A 19,640-nucleotide genomic window follows, 5' to 3' on the forward strand; every position below is an offset into this window, starting at 1 on the left:
TGGGAAGGCCTTCCCTCCAGACACCCCAAACGGGATCATGCTGTGTCTAGAGGTACAGACATCCCAATCAATGCAGTATTGAGATCATCAGTGAAGATGGTGATACAAGCTGGATATGTCGTATAATTGGAAGTACCGTCTGTGAACCAGTGCGCTAAGAGAAACATAGTACTCACTGAATAGTGGTTAAACTATAAACTAGTTAAACTGAACAAATAGGTAGTGAACAATACATCTAGAGTGTGTGGTTGTGAGGGCTGATCCAGTAGGGACCTTCAATTGTAGTGTGGTAATGCGAAAAAGAGCAGTGGATACAAAAAAAAAACGGAAAAGAAAGAGGGATTGGGGGGACAGGGGGGAAGAAGCAGGCTCAATGCAGTATGCTGAACCAAGGTGTCTATAGCGTGAAAATGATGAGTCAGAGGAACAAGGGACGTGGTTTGGTGAACCAAGCATCCCATACTTTCTATCGTGTTGTTATTTTAGCTAGGTATCCTTCTGCTGCAGCATACATGCGTTCATAAGCGCACCATGTGTATGTACTAGACTTATAATTTATGTACATGAGATTTGTGTTGAGGATTTCCAGTTGCGGGCTATCACTAGCCTAGTCGCCAATAGAATCTGTGTGATAATGCAATGGAGTGTGTGCGGGTAATTTTCTATGCCTATAGGCAAAATCGCCATTGCGGGGGATGGCTTAATAGGGATACTGGTAACTTCTGCAATGAGGCGTAAAACATCTATCCATAATGATTTGATTTTGAGGCAATCCCAGACTATGTGATAGAGGGTGCCAGGTGCACCGCACTGTCTCCAACAATGTGCGTCTAAGGAATCATTATATGAGTGTATTTGCGCAGGAGAGATGTACCATCTGAGGGTAAGTTTATAAGTAAGTTCCCATAGGTTAGCAGATTTCGTTGCTGTGGAGATGGAGCGTAGTGCATATTGCCATTGTTGTGAAGAGAAGGAAACACCGATATCTCTCTCCCATTTAAGCATGGGAGGAAGAATATCGAAGGTGGTTTTACCTCTAATGCCGCGTACACACGGGCGGACTGTATGGCGTACTTAGTCCGCCGAAACACATTTCAGCAGACAGTCCGCTCGTGTGTGGGCTTCAGCGGACTTTTTCAGCGTGCAGTCCGGCGTACTAAGAATTTCGGTTTTTTCGAAATTCTGTCCGTCGTACTCGCATTTCGGCGGACAATCCGGCCGTGTGTATGCCAGTCCGCCGTACTTGTGAAATGAGCGGACTTTTCCCGCCCGGAGAAAAGTCCGCTCATTTCGAGCGGGTATCCAGGTAGGCGGGGCCCGCGAAGGAGACGTCGCTGGCCCCGCCGCCTGGTATGGACTTAAAGGGGAACCCCAACGCCGAAAAAAATCAGCGTGGGGAAACCCCCAAGTCCACAACAGACCCTTGTCCGAGCACGCTACCCGGCCGGCCAGGAAAGGGGGGCGAGCGAGCGCCCCCCCCCCCTTCTGAGCCGTACCAGGCCGCGTGCCCTCAACATGGGGGGGTGCCTTGGGGAAGGGGGGGCCGCGCGGCCCCCCACCCCAAAGCACCTTGTCCCCATGTTGATGAGGACAAGGGCCTCCTCCCGACAACCCTGGCCGTTGGTTGTCGGGGTCTGCGGGCGGGGGGCTTATCGGAATCCGGGAGCCCCCTTTAATAAGGGGGCCCCCGGATACCGGCCCCCCACCCTATGTGAATGAGTATGGGGTACAATGTACCCCTACCCATTCACCTGTAAAATAAAAGTACAAAAAAAAAACACAACACACGAGATAAAATACTTTATTGCACAGCTCCGGGGGTCTTCCGTCTTCGGGGGTCTTCTCGCCGGACTCCTCCGCTATCTTCTTGTAGCTCTTTTGCTAGCGGAGGAGTCCGGCTTTCTTCCTCGCCGCCGGCCTCTTCTTCCGACTTCGGGGGTCTTGTCCCCCTCTTCGGTTCTTCTGCCGGGCCACCGCGCCTTCTCATAGCTCTTTTACAGGCGGTGGCCCGGTCTTCTGTCGCCGCCGCCGCCGCCACCTTCCGTTCTTCTTCTTCTCCCCCATGTTGAGGGCACGCGGCCTGGTACGGCTCAGGAGGGGGGGCGCTCGCTCGCCCCCCTTTCCTGGCCGGCCGGGTAGCGTGCTCGGACAAGGGTCTGTTGTGGACTTGGGGGGGACCCCACGCCGATTTTTTTCGGCGTTGGGGTTCCCCTTTAAGTCCATACCAGGCGGCGGGACCAGCGACGTCTCCTTCGCGGGCCCCGCCTACCTGGAGACGCGCTCGAAATGAGCGTACTTTCCTCCTCGTGTGTGGGCGAGTCCGTTCATTTCAAAAGTAGGGCGGATAGTACGGCGGACTTAGTACGCCGTATTAGTCCGCTCAAAAAGTGCCGTGTGTGGGCAAGTAGCCCCGTTCGGAAATTCCGACGGACAGTCTGGCGTACTTTTCCGCCAGACTAAGTACGTCATACAGTTTGACCGTGTGTACGCGGCATTAGTGTCATTTATAAGAATTATATTGAAAAGGGCCCAGGCGCTACCTATAATAACTAGAGATCTGTATATGTATGTGTAACTATGTGTATACACACGCATACACCCCCAAAAAAGGGGATAAACACCAAAATGAGTAACTCCCCAGCACACATGAGTGAGAGAAAACCAGGAGGGAGGAGTAGGCAGGGCAGACTTCAGAGAGGTACTATATAGTGTACAACTCTCGCCCAAAGGTAAATAGTTATCAGGGAAGTATAACTCCAATATAAATGATTACAAGAGCAAAGGAGAACTACAATACTGGATACAATACTGCAATAATACTAGGGGGTATTCAAGTTCAGCCTTAATAATACTGTAAATACATCATAGGTGCATATATAAATACCACTATATCATACAGATATATGCGTATACCCAGTGTAAGATAAGTATTAAAATTATAAATATAAATGTGCAGAAGTGCAAAAACGCAAGAGTGTGCAAAAGTTGCAAAACCATCAATTGATCACATGAAATGGAAAAAATTGTGTATAAAATTATAAAGACAAAACCAACAAAAAAAAAATATATATATATATATATATATATATAAAAATAACTTAGTGCATAAAGTCCATAGACAAATTCATTAATTGATCAGTGAAGCGTCCTTATAAAAAACAGGTAAGTGCAATCCTTGTGAGAAACAAATAAGTGCAGTCCAGACCAAGGTAGAATTAATATGTGCTCTAGGTCTTCAAGCAGATGCAGTTTAAAGTGACTGGTGCTCAAACATATGAAATTCAGGTGACTTCTGTGCTCACCCCCTCAGCTCCCCACTCACCAAATCCCTATGCCCACGAAGGGCAAGCAGGCCTGTATGATTGACAGTGCAGGATCTGGTTACTCCACAGGGAAGAACATCCAAAGGGGAACGACCTTCCACCCTTTTCTCCTTCCTCGATATATGGAGAGATTCCACTAGGCTGGTGATGGTGTATCGGGGTGTCCTCAGAAAAATGAAAGGGGTCTCATAGTGCAGTAATTCCAAGGTCTCAAGTGTTAAGTTCAAAATATAAACTTTATTAGTTGGGGCATCGGAAAAAAACTAGTTGTATTATAAAAAACAGTCAAATGACATAAACCCACCCAAGGAGTGGTTTACAGAGGGTAACAAAAAACAAAAAACACAGTCCCGGAATGGTAGCTGTATCATAGATAGATTAATAAAAAGTTAGATAAAGGAAAAATATATTTTTAAAAGAATTTATAAAAAATAATAAAAATAAAAATAAAAATAAGCGGGGCAAGAGTATTTTCACACCCCCTCTGAATAAGTAATTAAAACAGAGGAGCCCTTTTGTGAGGTTACCTCAACCCCTGGGGTCACAGTGCAGCTCCGAGGCGTGACACCCTAGGGGAGAGCCGCTCACCGTTGGTCCTAGCGGGGGTTATTAGAAAACCGTAGCGGTCTGGCAAACCGGTACGCAAGCGGGGAAACGAGCGGAGGTACGGACACAGAACTGGCGTGCGTTCCAACCTGCGCTCTGCCTAAGCTCGTCAACCCGGAAGTGGTGTGTGTGGTTACGTCAGACGCGTTTCGTCATAGGACGTCTTCAGCGACGATACCACACCACCGCACACACACATCCTAATATTCAGCAGAGGGGCCACCCATTAGCTAAAGGGAGACAAAGGATAGGTCAACTGACTGAAAAATCCCCACCTACCCGATCCATTACTAAGGATTATACGTTATATAGGGCCGCCCCCCTTAGCATTTAAGGGAAAGGACAAAACAAAAAATATGTATATAATAGACAATAATATGTGATAAAGAGCGAAAGGGTAGTGCAAGGTATTTAAACAGGAGGACCCCTTTCACATATCACTATGAACGAGGGGAGGGAGAAAGATATTATTACTATTGAAACAATTACAGGTGGGTTCCCAGAGTAGTGCATATGTTGATAGATTGAAAGAGTCAGGGAGGAAGGAAACCCTCTAGTGGCCATCAATCATATTGCAAACACAATTCATTTATATAAGCGTCTACTCCAGCTATTACCTTGTAAAGCTTACCCAAAATTAAAGGTTATTTTAAGGACCCCTGGTCAATAGAAAGGTTATATATAAAAACCAATGACAGAGGAACAACAAATTAAAGCACCATTCGCTTGTGCCAACAATAGATATGTTGTACATTGTAAAAATACACTATAAATGGGTTTCTAAGGTCTAAAATTAAAAAACTATCTGTGTGTTGTTGATGTTATTAAGGGATAGATATCCCAAAGGTGGAGAAAAAAGCTAAATTCATAGGCGAAGAAATTTTTGTTATTACAAGCCCCAAAAAACTTGCAGGGGCAAAAAGATAGAAAGGTGAATGGAAAATTGGAGAATAGAGAATGGAGAATAATAATAATACCAGGGCCACAAGCATCAGGAACATGCATCAAACAATGGATCAAACAATGGTCCATTGAGTTCACATCGGGTCCAACAGACTCCTTATAGGTGATTGTTTGTAGAAAGGAGGAAGGACATGCCGAAAATCACATAAACAGAAGATTTAAGTTCCCTATGGGTTGGCTATAAAGCAATTAAGGTCAATGTCCAAATTCAACCCCCTCGGGGCAAGGGTGTCAAGAAGATATATCCAGGATGTTTCGTTTTGGGATATAAGTGTGGTATTATTACCACCCCTCCAATTTTTCTTAATACAGTCAATCCCATAGAAGACTAGTTTAGATGGGTCTCTTTGGTGGAACAGATCAAAATGACGGGAGAGGTTGTGGTTGGGAAAACCTTTTTTGATGTTTGTGTTCTCTTATCCGTACAAATAAGGGGCGTGTGGTTCTCCCTACGTATTGCAATTTACAAGGACATTCAATCACATAAGTAACATATGTACTCCTACATGTAATAAGGTTTTGTATTTTGTACTCTTTGTGATTTGTTCTAGACTTAAACGACTCACGTTTACGAGGTTGAGCCTTGCTGGCTCTGCATGGAAGGCATCTGTTGCATTTATAGAAGCCCTTCAGATCATCAAAAATCCTAATGGGCTTAGGGGGGGTCAATCACGTTGTGTACCAGCAAATTGCGGAGGTTAGGAGCCCTTCTGTATACAAAGTTGGGTTTTTTGGGAAGGACGTTAACCAGAGTTTTATCCTCCTGTAAGATGGGCCAGTATTTCTTAACAATTTTCTCAACGTCACGGTATTGTGTATTATACCCAGTGATGAAGGTTATGTCCATTTTTGCTTTTTCTCTTTTGCTTTTCTTAAAGAGGGTGTTTCTATCCATATTGGCAATTTTCTCTTTCAGCTTGACTAGTGTGTCTAGGTTGCATCCCTTTTCAACAAATTGTGCTATTAGTCTGTCCACCTGTATAGAGAAATCTGCCAATGAATTACAGTTCCGCCTAATTCTCAGAAATTGCCCTTTAGGGACATTTCCTTTCCACCTTGGGTGGTGGCAACTGGAGCTAGGTATATAACCATTCCGATCTGTGCTTTTAAAAAAGGTCTTTGTATTCAAAGTATCCCCCTCTTTAAAAATTTCAAGGTCTAGAAACTAAATTTTTTGTCCATCTGACTTCCCACTAAAGGTTAACCCATATTTGTTATTGTTTAAAGTATGAAGGAATTGGTCGAAGGACTCAGCGGTGCCATCCCAGAGCACAATCAAATCATCTATATATCTCCGTAGATATTTCAGCTCAGGTATGTCCCTGGTATAGATATATTCCTCCTCCCACAAGTCCATAAGGAGATTTGCCACACTCGGGGCATAACGTGCCCCCATGGCCACGCACTTTGTTTGCACATAATAGTGCTGCCCGTACCAAAAATAGTTACACTCCATTGCTAGGCGGAGGCCCTCAAGTATATATTGCACTTGGTCCTGTCTCATATCAGTCCGCTCATAAAAAGCTTTTTCTACACCTATTAACTCGTCCTTCTGTACGATGCTGGTATAAAGAGAGTTAACATCTATAGTTGCCATCAAATAGTTTTGAGTTCCTGAGATATTCTGTAAGTCCTCAAAAAGTTGAGCACTATCTCACAGGTAGGATCTACCCTTAGGGACCATCGGTTTTAAAAACTTGTCTAGGTATTCACCTAGACGTGAGAAGACAGAATTGATACCACTGATGATTGGTCTCCCTGGGGTTTGGTTAATCTTTTGTGTATTTTTGGAGTGTAATATATGACTGGGGTTTTAGTGGAATTTGATATCAGATATTCCGCTTCCTGAGGGCTAAGGATACCGATATTTTTTCCTTTCTCAATATAAACACGCAGTTTGCATTCATATTCAAATTTAGGATTTCCCTTCAATTTTTTATAGGTGTCTTTAACCCTAAGAAGGTTCTCTATTTCCTCTTGATACTCCTTTTTCCCTAAAATGACAAGTCCCCCGCCCTTGTCAGCCGGCCTGATGACCACATCCTTTTTCTTCCCTAGTGCTTTAATTGTCTTCCATATGTTTTCTTCTTTCCTGTCTCTATTGCTTTCAAGTTTCCTTAAATCATTTTCCACCATCTTGCAGAAGGCTCCCATACATTGGTTCCCTGGGGTATTTGGATTGAAGGTGGAGTTATTTTTCAAATTCGTTTGGACATAATATGACATAGAGGATTCCCTTATGTCTGTGTTCAATGCAAAATGTTTCTTCAGATTAATCTTCCTCATAAATTTTTATAGGTCTATGTAGGTTTCGAATTTATCTAGGCCTTTAGCTGGGGCGTACTTCAGTCCCAAATCTAAAACCTTCAATTCTTCTTCCGTAAAATGGGCTTGACTAAGATTATAAATGCCCTGTCCTACTATGTCCTTCTTCTTTTTCTTGTTCCGCCCTCCGCGGCATCCCCTGGTTCGTTTCTTCTTTCTCCATATCTGTGTGGGTCCTGTTCTCCCATAGGGGTTGTCTTGGAATCCCCTGGGAGTCTGTTGTTCCTTATGTATTCTGGTTTCTTCTCGGTTCTCCAGAGTTCCATGGTATCTTCCTCTGGGGTCCTCTCTGTTGGGGTTTCTTCCCCTCCATTTTGGCGTTCTGTAGGGGACCCTTGCTGTCCATCTTCCAGGGGGCCTGTCGTTCGGTACACGTCTGAAAAAATCTCTTGGTTCCCTAATGGGCCTTCTCGGAGTATATTCTCTTCTATTGTTATATATACCGGTCCCATAAGGATAAGGATCATGTTGGCCCATATTCCAATGGTTCCTGGAACTCCAATCTTCTATTATCTACCCTTGAGTAATGCTGTTCTTGAGGTGTTCTTAACCACTTCCCACCCGGCCACTGCATATAAACGGTCAGGTGGGAGCTCTCTACTCCTGACAGGACGTTCCTGAACGTCATGTCAAAGAAGCGGGATCGCGCGGGCGCGCTCCCGCGCAGCTGTGCGATCCCGGTGCGCGCGTGTCCCCCGCACACGCCGCATCTCGGATCGGCAGGAGAGCAATGTCATTTGCCCTCCTGATCCGCACGATGGCTGTGTCTAATCACAGCCATCGTAAGGTAAACAAAGGGGGATGGGCGGCAGATAACCGGTGATCGCGCCGCCACGTGCCCGCGCAGCGGCGCGATCCCGATCTGCCTGAGACCCCCGGAGACCGGAGAGAAAAATACAACAGGAGGGCCATGTGATTGGCCCTCCTGATCACATGACGACTGTGTCCAATCACAGTCGTCATGTAATGTAAATAGAGAGCAGTTGTAACTGCTCTCATCTCTTCCTCTCCTCACACAGAACCTGTCAGTGAGGAGAGGAAGAGAAATCTTTGCTTCAGCCGGGAAGATCAGTGAGTTTTCTAGCTGTTTGTCTGCTGTTTACCCACTGATCTCCCAGCTAGTGTCCCCCAAAACACAGTGTCCCCCAAAACACAGTGTCCCCCAAAACACAGTGTCCCCCAAAACACAGTGTCCCCCAAAACACAGCGTCTCCAAAAACACAGTGTCCCCAAAAACACCTGGCACATCGGCCCGCCATCTGACACATCAGCCACCCGTCATCACCAGGCGCACCTGCCCGCCATCACCAGGCCATCACCAGGCGCATCTGACCCGCCATCACCAGGCGCATCTGACCCGCCATCACCAGGCGCATCTGACCCGCCATCACCAGGCGCATCTGACCCGCCATCACCAGGCGCATCTGACCCGCCATCACCAGGCGCATCTGACCCGCCATCACCAGGCGCATCTGCCCCGCCATCACCAGGCGCATCTGACGCCCGCCATCACCAGGCGCATCTGACGCCCGCCATCACCAGGCGCATCTGACGCCCGCCATCACCAGGCGCATCTGACGCCCGCCATCACCAGGCGCATCTGACGCCCGCCATCACCAGGCGCATCTGACGCCCGCCATCACCAGGCGCATCTGACGCCCGCCATCACCAGGCCCATCTGACGCCCGCCATCACCAGGCCCATCTGACGCCCGCCATCACCAGGCCCATCTGACGCCCGCCATCATCAGGCCCATCTGACGCCCGCCATCATCAGGCCCATCTGACGCCCGCCATCATCAGGCCCATCTGACGCCCGCCATCATCAGGCCCATCTGACGCCCGCCATCATCAGGCCCATCTGACGCCCGCCATCATCAGGCCCATCTGACGCCCGCCATCATCAGGCCCATCTGACGCCCGCCATCATCAGGCCCATCTGACGCCCGCCATCATCAGGCCCATCTGACGCCCGCCATCATCAGGCCCATCTGACGCCCGCCATCATCAGGCCCATCTGACGCCCGCCATCATCAGGCCCATCTGACGCCCGCCATCATCAGGCCCATCTGACGCCCGCCTTCATCAGGCCCATCTGACGCCCGCCTTCATCAGGCCCATCTGACGCCCGCCTTCATCAGGCCCATCTGACGCCCGCCTTCATCAGGCCCATCTGACGCCCGCCTTCATCAGGCCCACCTGACGCCCGCCATCATCAGGCCCACCTGACGCCCGCCATCATCAGGCCCACCTGACGCCCGCCATCATCAGGCCCACCTGACGCCCGCCATCATCAGGCCCACCTGACGCCCGCCATCATCAGGCCCACCTGACGCCCGCCATCATCAGGCCCACCTGACGCCCGCCATCATCAGGCCCACCTGACGCCCGCCATCTGACATCTGCCCGTCAACATGACTAAAAGGTCGTACAGCGTAGAGGAGGCTTTCCAGATGCTCCAGAGTATGTCGGACGAGAGTAGCGGCAAACTCTCTCCGTCAGACTCGGATAGCGATTATGAGCCAGTGGAAAGCAGTGGCTCCGAGATGGAAACCGATGAAGATAGAATCCTAACAAGGAGAAACAGGAGAAATGAGCAGGCGCAGACATCAAACAGCAGCGCACCACTCCAGGATGATATGCAGGCATCCACCAGCAGCGCAGCACTCCGGGATAGGCAGGCATCCACCAGCAGTTCTGCAACCTTCCTTGAAGATAGGCCAGATACTAGCAACGGAGCATCCCATCAACGAGGCAGTGCCCATACTAGCCTTCCAGATGTTCTGCTGTATCCAACATGGCTGCCCGATACGTCAGTGGAACCTGTTATTCCCCTTTTTACATCCCAGCCAGGCCCTCAGATACAGACGGAAAATGTAACCCCACTTTATTATTTTCATTTATTTTTTACCAATGATCTCCTAACTGACATTGTGGAGCAATGTAATCTATATGCCAGCCAACATATAGCCAACAATCCCAGTTCCTCCTATGCCCGTCCTTTTTTTTGGAAACCCCTCACCGTGGAAGAATTTAAAATTTTCCTTGGCCTAACCCTCAACATGGGGCTAACAAAAAAAAATGAAGTCCATTCCTACTGGTCTACCCAACCTATCCACCACATGCCGGTCTATTCATCAATTATGCCCAGAAACCGTTATGAGATGATCATGAGATTTTTACATTTCAATAACAATGCCCAATGCCTCCCTCAAAATCATCCCAGTTATGATAAATTATTCAAAATTCGGCCCCTAATCAATTTTTTTTCCGCCAGTTTCAAACAGATGTTTACCCCTGATAAAAATATTTGTGTGGATGAATCCCTATTACACTTCACTGGGCGACTTGGAATACAACAATACATGCCCAGTAAAAGAGCCAGACGTGGGGTAAAATTTTATAAGGCGTGTGACAGGGCCACGGGTTACACATATGACTTCATAATTTATGAGGGAAAAGACAGACAGCTAAACCCCCCTGGATGCCCTACCTACATGGGAACAAGTGGCAAAATTGTCTGGCAGCTGATCCAACCATTGCTTGGGAAAGGTTACCACCTATATGTAGACAATTTCTACACAAGTCTCCCACTTTTCCGCCATCTATACCTAAAGCAGACTGTGGCCTGTGGGACAGCACGGACCAACCGCAAAGGTTTCCCACAGATGTTGGTCACCAAGAAATTAAAACAGGGTGAAATGGCCAGTATGCGGACTGACGAGGCACTAGCGGTGAAGTGGAGAGATAAAAAAAGAGATGTCTACATCCTTTCCACAATACACAATGACACCTTGGTGGAACTGCAAAGAAGAAAAGGCCCCATCCAGAAGCCAAAATGTATCCACGAGTATAACTTATACATGGGGGGGGTGGATATGAATGACCAGATGATGCAGCCCTACTTGGCCACCAGGAGATCACTGTTTTGGTACAAGAAAGTCGCCGTTTATTTGATGCAATTGGCCATGTTCAATTCTTATATTATTTTTTCTAAGAGCACCCAAAGTTCCCTGACCTATCTAAGATTCCAAGAAGATGTCATCACAGCCCTTGTCTATCCCCATGGCCAACCCACTCAACTAATTCGCTCTGATGCAGTAGCCAGACTCCATGAAAGGCACTTTCCCGACATCCTCCCTCCTACCCAAACAGGTCGCAAACCCCAAAAAAGATGCCGTGTGTGTACAAGTAGAGGAATTCGCCGTGACACCTGATACTACTGTCCAGACTGTCCCTCCCAGCCAGGCCTCTGCATTGGAACTTGCTATCGAAGCTATCATACTTCACTAAACTATTAGTAAAGTGAAGATGATTTCTTTCCAGTATCCACTTTCTGCCATTTCTGTGTATGACCCGGACTGTTAAATGACTATGCCTCTGCCAAACATATTTCTGCCTTCAACGTGAATTGACCTCGGCCTGTTAAATGACCATGCTTTTTGCCTGCCTCCTGAACTGATCATTTGCCCTGCCACTGTACAGCACAGGGGTCTCACATGTGAGGGGCTCCAGAAAAAGTTTTCCGAGTGGAGAAAACCTTTTTCTCCAGGTTTTTCGTTTTCTCGGATTAGGGTCTGGAGACTCGGAGGCTTCGTAGAGATTTGGGTGGGAAGAAGCCTCTACCCCTGTCCTCAGGTCTTACCTGACCAAGGCCCAATGTACAAAGTGCTGCCTGCTGCCATCTGAACTGGCCCTGCCTTTGCCTGCCACCTAAACTGGCCATGCCTGTGCCTGCCACCTGAACTGGACATGCCTATGCCTGAACTGCCTGCTAAACCTTGGACTGTACTGAACCATGTTCATAATTTTCCATATCTGTCTGCTGCCTGGACAATTCCTGGACATTTCCTTTGGCTGTCTAGAAAATGCTTTGACTGCTCTGGAACGGTGTCCCTGTCTGCTAAAACCACAGGTGAGCCTTTTTTTTACCCTTTGCTCAGCAGAATGTATTTTGGTGTGTAATTCTTGGTGTGTACATGCTATATGTTAGAAGCCTGAAGGTGGTACTTGTATGTTGGGCTTCTGTATGCGGCCAGGCTGTGGAAAAGTCTGACACATGGGGTATCGCCATACTCAGGACGAGTAGCAGAATGTATTTTGGGGTGTCATTTTGGCTATGTACATGTTATGTGTTAGAAAGATCTTCTAAATTGACAACTTTGTGAAAAAAAAATAGGTTTTTATTTTCTTTCCACATTTTCCAAAAAATTGTGGAAAGAAATTACATGTTCAAAAGACTCATTATGCCTCATAGAATATACATTAGGTTGTTTTCTTTCCAAAATGGGGTCACTTTGTGGGTAATTCCATTGTCCTGGTGCTCCAGGGCCTTCAAAAATGTAATAGGTACTCAGGAAATGAAATGTGTAATTTATGCCTTTAGAACGCCTGATGGTGCTATATGGATGTTGGGCCTCTGTATGTTGCTAGGCTGTGGAAAAGTCTGACACATGGGGTATCGCCATACTCAGGACGAGTAGCAGAATGAATTTTGGGGTGTCATTTTGGCTATGTACATGTTATGTGTTAGAAAGATCTTCTAAATTGACAACTTTGTGAAAAAAAAATAGGTTTTCATTTTCTTTCCACGTTTTCCAAAAACTTGTGGAAAGAAATTATATGTTCAAAAGACTCATTATGCCTCACAGAATATACATTGGGTTGTTTTCTTTCCAAAATGGGGTCACTTTGTGGGTAATTCCATTGTCCTGGTGCTCCAGGGCCTTCAAAAATGTAATAGGTACTCAGGAAATGAAATGTGTTTCATGTGTTGAAATGTGTTAATTTATGCCTTTAGAACGCCTGATGGTGCTACATGGATGTTGGGCCTCTGTATGTGGCCAGGCTGTGGAAAAGTCTGACACATGGGGTATCTCCATACTCAGGACGAATAGCAGAATGTATTTTGGGGTGTAATTGCAATTATGCCTGCACCATGTGTGAGAAATAACTTGTAAATATGATAATTTCGTGAAAAAAAAAAATATATATATATTTCTTAATTTTCCAAAGCATTGTGGGGAAAAAATTGCAACTTCAAAAAATTCACTACGCCTCTTACCAATTACCGCAGACTGTCTTCTTTCCAAAAAGGGGTCATTTGGGGGGTTATTGTACTGTCCTGACATTTTAGGGCCTCAAGAACTGAGATAGGCCATCAGTGCATTAGGATTGATACATTTTCAATTATGCATAGCATGGCTTGTAGGCTCTATAACTTTCACACAAACCAATGATCATACACGTATCAGGATTTTTTTTACCAAAGACATGTAGTAGAATACATTTTGGCCTAAATTTTCGCCAAAATTAGATTTTTTTGGTTTCTTTTAAAAGAGAAAGTAGAAAATTTTGTTTTTTTTTTTCAAAAAATTCGCTCTTTTTTCGCTTATATTACAAAAAATAATAAATGAAGTGGTGAATAAATACCACCAAAAGAAAGCTCTATTTGTGTGAACAAAATGATAAAAAATTCATTTGGTTACAGTGTAGCATGACTGAGTAATTGTCATTCAAAGTAAGAGAGCACTGAAAGCTGAAAATTGGTCTGGGAAGGAAGGGGGTTTAAGTGTCCTGTATTGAGGTGGTTAAGGGTCCTGTCCTTTGTCCACCATAAGTATGATTAGTGGATTGTATATTAGGAGCTGCACCTGCAGCAGCTCCAATGTCCATTGCTCCTTCTGAAATGTCATCTACTGAGCCCTCATCCAATTCCTCCCTACTTTCTAGGAGCGAGGCTTGCCACTTGTAGACCTTGGATTCGTTATAATCTATAACATCTCTTTTAAATTTTTTCTGCTTTTTAGCCTGCATTTCCACATCATATTTTTTGATTGCTGCCTGTAGATCTTGTTCCTTATCCTTATAATCCTTATGATTTATAAACGGCCCTAATTGTTTTTTAATCTCCGCTATATCTACTTCTACTCCTTTTAATTTAAATTCTCTCCTTTTAATTATTTTTTGTAGTAGTTCATTCTCACATTTGTTAAAAAACATGTACCATTCATCCATAAGTTCAATGTTATCGATATTATCATTAGGGTTAACATCCCATCTTAGGAATCATTATATGAGTGTATTTGCGCAGGAGAGATGTACCATCTGAGGGTAAGTTTATAAGTAAGTTCCCATAGGTTAGCAGATTTAGTTGCTGTGGAGATGGAGCGTAGTGCATATTGCCATTGTTGTGAAGAGAAGGAAACACCGATATCTCTCTCCCATTTAAGCATGGGAGGAAGAATATCGAAGGTGGTTTTACCTCTAACTGTAGCATAGAAAAGCGAAATGCTTTTGGCTGGGGCTGCAGTGCTAGTAAAGTACTGCCAAATTTTCCTGGGCAGGGTAAATTGGATATGCGAGTGTCTGAGTAAACAATGCGAAACTTGAATGTATTTATAGTAATCTTTCAAGGTGAGCGAAAAGGCTTGTTGTAGTGTAGGAAATGGATGGAGGAATTCAGAGGAGTATAAGTCCGCAATATGTGCTATACCTTTATCTTTCCAGGGAGCGATCTGCATGTCAGGTTCGAGCAGATTGAGGATTTCTATCGGTATGGGCACCTTACATGAAGCAGCAGAGGTAGGTAAGTTTGTGAGGAGATAGAAGAATGCTGCTACTGATGCACGAATAGTCGGAGATATATGTTTGTCAGATTTACGTAAAGTGGGAGAGCTCAGGAGCCAAATTTTCAGGTTGCCACTAGGAATTTGGGAAGCTTCAATAGAGCTCCATTGGTTAAGAGGGTTAGGGGTGAACCATTCTCTCATCTGTGCTAAGATTGCCGCAATATAGTAGTCCTGCACATCAATATACCCCATACCACCAGCCAATTTATGTCTTGTGAGGGTTTTATGGCTTACTCTAGGTCTTTTACCTTGCCATATGAAGTTTCTGAGAAGGGATTGTATCTGCTTGAATAGGCAGTGATCTGAAAAGATAGAGAAGTCGTGGGAGTAGGACCATCTTGAAAGCAGCTAATCTACCTGCGCTAGAGAGCGTCAATTTGGAGAGTTTATTCAATTCTGTGGGTAGAGCATGCAAGAAGGTTAGGTAATTAGTTTGGTATAGTTCAGTTGTATTTGCAGTGAGTTTTATACCCAGGTATGTGAGAGTATTTGCAGACCACACGTAATGATATCTATTTTGCAATAATGTTTGCTGTTGCTCAGACAGTGCTATTGGTAAAATATAGGACTTAGTAGTGTTGACTTTATAATACGAAACATAGCTGAAATCATCAAGTATAACTTGTACCGAAGCCAGGGAGGTGACAGGGTTGGTTAATGCAAAAATAATGTCATCAAAAAGGCTGATTCTGTGATCAGTGTTTCCAATAGAAAAACCAGAGATAGCATCATGGGACCTAATTTTTTTTTGCTAGGGCTTCTATCATGAGATCAAAGATCAGGGGCGAGAGGGGGCAGCCTTGCCTCGTGCCATTTGTAATGGGAAATGGTGTAGATAACATAGACAGTAGACTTGAGCTGAGGGGGTAGAGTATAAAGCTAAAATTGCAGTGAGGATAAAGCCGTGAAAGCCACATTTTTCCAGGTATTGCAAGTGAACCCTATCGAATGCCTTCTCCGCATCCAGAGAAAGGAGCAGAGAAGGCACTCCATGGGTCGCTGCATAATGTATGATGTTAATCATACGCCATGTGGCATCAGAAGTCTGGCATCCTTTGACAAATCCTGATTGGTCAGGGTGTATTAGTAATGGTAGTATATCAAGAAGCCTAGATGAGTTCACTTTCGCATACAATTTCACGTCATGATTGAGAAGAGAAATAAGGCGAAAATTCTGTGGTAGGTTTGGCTCCCTCCCTGGCTTCGGTATGGTAATAATTAAAGCTTTAAGCATTTCTTGAGGGAAGGAGGCGGAGGAGGCAGCAGTATTGAAAACAGGGGTTAAATGTTCAATAAGCGCATGACTAAATTGCTTATAGTATTCACCTACAAATCCATCCGGACCGGGGGCTTTATTGTTGGGTAGAGTTTGGATGGCTTTTCTGATTTCATCTTGCGTGAATGGGACGTTCATTGTTCTAATTGTTTAGGAGTCAGCTGGGGTAGATGGACTGAGTGTAATGCCCCGTACACACGAGCGGACTTTTCGACATCCAAACTCCGACGGACTGAGTCCGGCGGACTATCCGATCGTGTGTGGGCTGCAACGGACTTTAGCGAAGCTAAAGTCTGACGGACTTTAGAAATGAAGCATGCTTTAAATTTTCCCGACGGAACTCCGCCGGACCCGGTCCCCTTTGAAAAATCCGCTCGTGTGTGTGCTACTCCGACGGACTAAAACCGACGCTAGGGCAGCTATTGGCTACTGTCTATGAACTTCCTACGTCGAATCCAGTCGTACGTCATCACGTTCGACTCCGTCGGAGTTTGGTGTGATGGTGTGTGGTCAAGTCCGTTCGGTCGAAAAGTCCGCCAGAACTCCGTCGGAACTCCAGCGGAACTCCGGCGGAACTCCTTTGGAGGTCTGTCAGACTTAATTCCTCTCGTGTGTACGGGGCATAAGAAAGCCTGAATTTGGGAGGGTTGGGGCTGGTGGAGTGAGGTATCGTCAGCGAGATTGTATAGGCCGCTGTAATACTCACTAAAAGCGTTGGCGATAGCTTGCGGGTTGGGCAATTTAGAGTTGGTAGTGGGGTGGAACATAAAAGATATAGGCGATTTTGATACATGACCTTTGATCTGATGTGAAAGTAATTTTCCAGGTTTATTACCCTCAGCAAAAAACTTCATTCTAAAGCGTTTTTGTAATTTGTCATGGGTTTCTAGTATTAAGGTTCTGAGTTCGAGTCTGAGGGAGGTCAGTTGTAATTTAAGTGTCGAAGTAGGGTGCTGTTTGTTTAGTGAATCAGTGGTTAGTATTTTGGTAAGAATGTTGTCTAAACGCTGCCTCCTACGCCTCCTGTCCCTAGCTCCGTACTGAATGAACAAGCCCCTCATGTATGCTTTATGGGACGCCCACAGTACATGAGGGTCTGTAACAGAGTCCTTGTTTTGCGAGAAAAAAGCTAATAGGTTTTCTTGTAACAGGCCGGTATACGGGTCTGTTTGCAGGATCCTAGCGTTAAGTCTCCACAGATAGGCTGGAGGGGTTTTAGTAGAGTCTTCGTTGGTTATGCTAACCGGAGAGTGGTCAGACCATGTCGTGGAATGAATAGTTGAGGAAGAGATTTTTTGAAGAGTTCAAGGGTCTGTGAGAAAGAGGTCAATGCATGAGTAAGAGTTGTGGCAGGAGGAGAAAAAAGTAAAGTCCTTTTCATCAACATGTAGACATCTCCAGACATCCTATAGACGAAAGCTAGATAGAAAGGGGTTTAGCGCTGGCCTGGGTCCCTTGGTGCGGACAAAGGAGTCCAAGGTAAGATCAGGGGTGCAGTTAAAATCTCCGCACCAAATCATTGCTCCGTGTTGAACTGCAGCAATCTTCTTATGGAGCTTACGTAGGAATCGCGTTTGGTGAACATTAGGAGCGTATAAATTAACAATAGTGTAAGGAACAGCATTGATCGTGCAGGTCAAAATGATGTATCGACCATCGGGGTCCAACGTAGCTTGGGTAAGCTGGTACGCGAGGGAATTGCGAATGGCAATAAGAACCCCTTTCTTTTTGGAAGTAGCATTGGCCATATAAACTGTACTGAAATTCTTGTTTGTACAAGGAGGGTGGCTGGATAAGAAGTGTGTCTCTTGTGCACACAGGATATCACATTGGGTTTGCTTGGCAAGTGACCATAGGGAGGCCCTTTTAGCAGGATGGTTTAGTCCTTTGGCATTTATGGAGACAATTTTGATGGTCATGTTTGTAGGTCAAGTCGGTAGGAACCGTAACAGCTGGAAACCTGGTTACCTGGAGTGCCGTAGGATGAAGAAACGGGTCCAAATTGAATCTATATGAGGTTTCAAGGGATGCTGCTGGAAAGATCGTTGAAGGGCGATCGAGACGGCGTGCAGATAGGGGTGTAGACGTCTTCTTCTGGTCGAAATAGATAGACACTCTTGAAGACCTGCTGGGAGAGGGTAGGAGGGAGAAAAAAAAGAGAAAAATTGATAGAAGCAAAACAGAAATAGCAGTTGTCCGTAAGGTGAAGGTACCGGAGTCCTTACAGAACCTCTAGATGTTACGGAAGGTTGCCTGGTGACTAGGCAGAGAACCGTGCTATGGCTGCATACAGTGGCAGCAAGGAAAAAAAACAATGAAAAAGTGTTTTCGATGGAACAGTCCTGGGCACATCTGTGCCAGAAAACACTAAGTGGGGGTAAAGAGTTTTTGTACCGAGCGTGAACATGAGCATAGAACACACCGGAGCGGCGTGCGGTGATCGCAAACCCGGGACCCTAGGTAGGGAGTTGGTTCCTGCGGGATCTTGGCAGGAGGGGTTGAGGGGACATGGTGCCCATGTTGCTTTGATCCAAGGGAGTCGCCTCATTGTGAGAAGGAACAATGTTCCAGTCTCGCTGGAGTCTCAGGCCTTGTTGCAGCGAATTGACTAGGTGCTTCAACCCCTCGTATTGGATAGAGATTTTGACGGGCGCAATCCATTGGTACTGGATTTGATTATTGCGTAGCGCCTTGGTGATTGTATTGAGTTGTCTGCGTCTGCGTCTGCTTAGGGTATGTTGGGATAAATCAGCATATACTTTCAGATGGCCGTATGGTTCAGGGAGAGAGGATAACCCTCTCACTGTTCACATAAATTGCTCCTTAATGTGATAGGAGTGCACCCTAAGAATAACGTCCCTAGGTACAGCATCTGGGAGGAAGGAGGGTTTTGGCAGTCTATGTATACGATCAATGACTAGTTCAATGCCTTTTGCATCAGGGAGTATAGCTTTAAGAAGGTTTTTCGCATACAGGGGCAGCTCAACATTCTGAACAGATTCAGGGACTCCACAGATTTTAAAATTGTTGCATCTAGCCCTGTCCTCTAAATCTGCGATTTTGTGCTTAATCCAACAAGTTTCTTGGACCTGTGCTTCCTGGGCATCAATCATGTCATTTACAGTGGTAGTGACATCCCCCATATTAGCCTCAAGCTGCGTGGCTCAGTCTTCTAATGCATTGATGCTGCTGCCAAAATTCTGCATAAGGGATAGCATATCAGACTGTAAGGAGCTTCTAAAGGACATCAGCATCTCCTTAAGAGTGGTGTCCATGACTGCCTGACCTGCTGTGGGAAAAGAGGCAATGGCGTCCGGCTGTGGGCTCTGCTGAGGGAAGACATAGGGCATGGTGGCGGCCTGGACGCTGTCCTGAGGTAATCCATTATCTAATCGCATCTTAGACTTCACCGGGCTGTTAGTCAGCGGTGTCCCTGGTGGCGATGTATAAGAGTTTTCCCCCGTAAGAGCACTTACCAGTGCAATGTCATGTGTGGAGATGCTTTCTTCATGGTGGG

The 19,640-nt window shown here is 45.8% G+C and overlaps 1 protein-coding gene across 1 annotated transcript in view; it reads left to right on the top strand.

Moving 5' to 3' along the window:
- The window catches only part of EPB41L4B (erythrocyte membrane protein band 4.1 like 4B), a 770,758-nt gene that overhangs the window by 384,864 nt on the left and 366,254 nt on the right, over nucleotides 1–19,640 (top strand). The window lies entirely within an intron of this gene.

Source organism: Lithobates pipiens, unplaced genomic scaffold, assembly GCF_037356315.1.
Source record: "Lithobates pipiens isolate NorthernLeopardFrog02 unplaced genomic scaffold, aLitPip1_a1.2 Scaffold_19, whole genome shotgun sequence".
Lineage (NCBI taxonomy): Eukaryota > Metazoa > Chordata > Amphibia > Anura > Ranidae > Lithobates > Lithobates pipiens.